At 26.8% G+C, this 4,437-nt stretch overlaps 1 long non-coding RNA gene across 1 annotated transcript; it reads left to right on the forward strand.

Moving 5' to 3' along the window:
* Nucleotides 1–2,512: 2,512 nt before the first annotated feature.
* On the forward strand, nucleotides 2,513–3,394 carry LOC136974864 (uncharacterized). Its single transcript, XR_010880711.1, has 2 exons — nucleotides 2,513–2,664; nucleotides 3,028–3,394. It is a non-coding gene; the product is annotated as an uncharacterized lncRNA (long non-coding RNA).
* Nucleotides 3,395–4,437: the final 1,043 nt, after the last annotated feature.

The raw sequence follows: 4,437 nt of genomic DNA on the forward strand, positions 1-4,437 counted from the left end.
GATTCAATTGTAATAAAACTATTTATGTATAATTCTGATCGTTATTTATGTTCTAGAATACAAAGTGGTACATAATAAATGTATAAATTTCAAAATAATAAACCGATGTTATTATTTCAAGTGTTTCTGTTGATTTTTTTTATCCGTTAAAGCTTTCATTGTATCTAATTTTCAGTATATATCGCCTAGGCCAAAACAATTACTGTTCTCGAAGCCTTGATATAATATCAAATAAAATATATTTTGATATATTTTTCAGAAATTACAGAATTTATATGTCTTATTGCTTTCTTCAGTATCTTATAGAACTATTGTTAATGACAAAAATAATAAACAATGTCTACAGAATAAATCTTTAATAATAATAAATTCATATAGTTTTACTACTTAGAGTTTAGGTCAATTTGCAAATATAATATAATAATAAAAAAATGATAAATTGCTAATTTAATCTTTAAAACAATTTGATATTATGTATTAATTTTTTTTAAATTACAATATAATATATATAACACAATACATACAATATATATATATTAAAGATATTATTATAAATTATTATATTAACAATTTTATTAAATTTTAGCTGTCTCAATTCATTTTTCCTATTGTTTTTTATTGTTAAGTAAACCTTGATTGTTTTGATTTTTGTATTTTAAGCTTACTAGATTTATTTTATATAAAAATAATCAAGTACTGTCAATCTGATTTTAATGTCTAAAAGATTTATGTATGATATTATTCATGCTGGGCTTTGGATTTTTTTTACGTCAGACGAGCTATCGTTTTTGCCATTGTAGAATGCCACATGCCCTACCAGAATTAATATGTCGCAAGATTACACTATAAAATTCAATAAATTTTTATAATAAATCCAACAAAGTTTTTATTTTTCATTATTTATTTGATTTTTAGTAATATGTAGAATCATCAATTTCGTTGAAGTGTTGAATTGATAATACAATATCCTTACTTTTTAAGAGGAAAATATATTCAATGATTTATAATGTATATAAAAACAATATGAAATAGTATACTTATTTATAGCTAAAGCTTCTCTAAAACTACGAAGCTTGAATTTAATCTTTTAAAAAAAGAAGGTGAAAATTATGAGAATTTTATCCTTTAATTAGCATTTCAAAAATATCAGCAAAGAACTATTTATTTATTTTTTTTTTTATAGCGAAAGTACTAAGTATTAAGACAGAGAAAATGTTAATTTCGTTTATTCTTTCCGCAGACCTGTAACTCTAATGAGGAAATTTGCTTGTATTTAATCCAAGTTGTTAAATTGTTCATCTTCAATCTTTAAGTTTAATGATTCATTATCATTGTAAAACTACATCAGAATATATTTCTGTTTATCTCGAATGTGAAAAACTTTTTAAATATTTAAAATTTTCCCTGTTTTTTACTTCCTTTAGAATAATTCTCTTGCTTACAATACTGCGGCAAGTAAATTTTTCTCCGTATTAATGTTCAAGGAGTATTTTGCCCACTTTAATATTTTTTAAATTCAACTTAAATGAACCGATTTCTCTAAAATTTAGAATTTAAGATGAAACTTAATTCTAATGTTATAAAGTTAAATCTGAATTGTATATGTAGCTTCAACTTGTTTGCGGTTTTTGTTTTAAATATAGAATTTATTAAGATGTCTATATGAATTGAAAATATTCGAATTAATAAGTTTAATGTATAAATTTAAGATTAATTGATATGTTGTACAACTAAAATAATTGTTCGTTCACATATAATATTTTTATTTAAAAGGTTAAGCCGGATAAAGTAAAAAAAAAACCCGAAATACGAGAAGAAGAAATCCTATATAGTATATATTTAAGACGAAGCATCCGAAACACGCGTTTTTTCATAATTTTCTCGGCTTTCTAACTTCCAAATTGTAAAGAAAGTTAAGCTTAATGATTTGTGTGCTAGTAAAATTCGATAGTCCATATCTTAGTATGGACCTCCCCGTTGGGCCACCCTATGGCAGAAAATTAACTCTAAAGTAACAGGGTCGTTGAAATGAAGAATGTCCTGATAAATTGTTGGTAGCCCTGCTCCACATCCCATTACAACTGTCTCGTAAACATTCGCTTTTCCGGTCTTACATTGCTACATTTAGCTTCTGCTATATAAATTTTTACCCGAAAGCGTAATGCATTTCTCTTTCGGGTTATGATAATTATCGATATTTATTATGCCTCATACCTTTTCCTCGAACTTAGATATCTTCAGTAGCAGTAGCATGTCCGTGATTGCTTACAGCTTGCCTATACAGAACTAATCATTTTTAATTGTAGAAAGTGGAAATGTATATATGTAAAATATTAAACTAATGAAAGTAAAATGTAGTAATTATAATCAATGATCTTGTTTATAAGTTCTTATTTATTTTTAAATTATAAATAATGAAAGAATAAATGTTATTATTTTACTGCATGTTTCTAATACGTTGAGAGTGTTTTACTACAAGACTCATGCTTACTTTTTGTTTTTATAGAAGTCATATGCATGTTTATACAGCATCCTACACCTGACATACCCATCTGTTAGTGCCGTGATGTATTTGAAGATGCAGAGATCCGCAGATAAACTTTCTGTTAATGGATGAAGACGTCAGACTTCTGCTCTAGGATACTTTTGACGATTAATATCAATGTAATAAATATTTATGGTTAAAGTTAATCTTTAAATATTTTTATTACTTAAATTCATAGATGCAAGAGTAGAATATTAACTCTAAAATATTTTTTTATTACGAAATTTCAACGTAGATAAATGTTTATTGAAAAATGATTATAGTTTGCATACATAATTATAATTATTTAATAAATCTTATAAATAGTTATTTATTATAAGTATAGAATATGTTACGCTAATTATAAGTTTATTGTAGTTATAAAAGATTTTATTTAATTATCTGATGGGATTTTTCATGCTAAATATCCCCTTTAAAAGAAACTATATTTAATGAGAAAGTACAGTTTTAAAAAATGACAAGGCTGTCTTCTATTAATGCAGAATGAGGTGGAAGAGTGGATCAAAGTTTGAGAAGCTTGAAAAAGAAGGTCGGAGACCTCCCCATCAATAAAGAAGCTCTTGAGTGTCGTCTTGCTTCCGGTGGTTTGACATCATTACATCGAGGCGGTCAAAAATCATTAAGGTCGACCATCTTTCATTTTACTGTCTGCCTTCCAGACAACTTGTGCACTTTATGAACATCTTTCACTAAATTCTTATAGCAATTTTAGTGCATACATTATAATATGTCTTTCTGCTGTGATTGATAACTCGGTATTTTTTGCATCACAGAATTGTATTAGTAAAACATTGAATATGCAGTGATTACAAACGAAAGTTTCGTAATAAAGTAGAATATAAATTGAAACGTGTTCGTTAAATTATGTTTTACACGTAGGTATAAATACATTTAACAGCAAATCTTAATTTTTTTTTTTTTGATGTTTCAAATTCAAAAATATTTCAAAGCGTTTTATCTATTTCTAATTTTAAAAAAGTGGCAAAACAACTCTCTTCAAACCTTGGCATTAATTTTATCATTATGAGGAAATTTAAATTATTTTGTAATGCTCTACCGTATCGGATTTTTTTTTTTAGAAAGTAAATTAACATTATTTTTATTGTTATTTAATGTTAACCACAAATGGTACTGGTATATCAAGCACTAATACATTTGAGAGAAGACATCTTTTATCTAAATTAGAATCAAATCTTGGAAAATCTCTTCGAAATTTAAGTCTTTGTATATTCTAAGACTCTTTTAAAAAAACAGTAAACTATTTTAATTACAAAATTCAAATGCCAAAGATGTTAGCCCGCTTTCTATTTATAGTTTACTTGTAAAGATAATAAAAGTTCAGAAGAAGCCGAATTTCAAGAATTAAGAAACTCGTACAAGAAATATTTTCTGTATACCTAATTCCTTCAACATCGGCGAAAATAGTGGAATTTCGAGAAACCAAGGATTGACTTCCGAGAAATAGAGACAATCTCAGGACAGTTAAAATAACGACTTGACTCCAACTAGGAAAAAGAAACGACGTGCAAATTGTTCGGTATCTTCACCGAATCCTCGTATCACCGTTCTTTAGTGTCACGTGCAATTTAGAGTGCCCCTTGATGAGAACAGTGCAAGACGTTGTTTCTCTTCGAGGGTAGAATTGGATAAGAAGAGCCGAAAAGAAACAGTGTTTCTTTTAACGAACACAAATGATCCTAATAAGAATCGTCTAACGATTTTACCACATTCTTATATACTTGACATTAAAATTTATAACGTATCAGAACGAATCTTTCACAGTTTTCGACAGTTTTAGTCTCTTATAACTTAGTTTCAGTTTAAGTTATAATCAATAATTCTACTGGTTCCTAAAAGAATCGAAAAGCTATAATTCTGAAAATATTTTAGAA

The sequence above is a fragment of the Centruroides vittatus genome, unplaced genomic scaffold, assembly GCF_030686945.1.
Source record: "Centruroides vittatus isolate TY-2023 unplaced genomic scaffold, ASM3068694v2 contig_357, whole genome shotgun sequence".
Classification (NCBI taxonomy): domain Eukaryota; kingdom Metazoa; phylum Arthropoda; class Arachnida; order Scorpiones; family Buthidae; genus Centruroides; species Centruroides vittatus.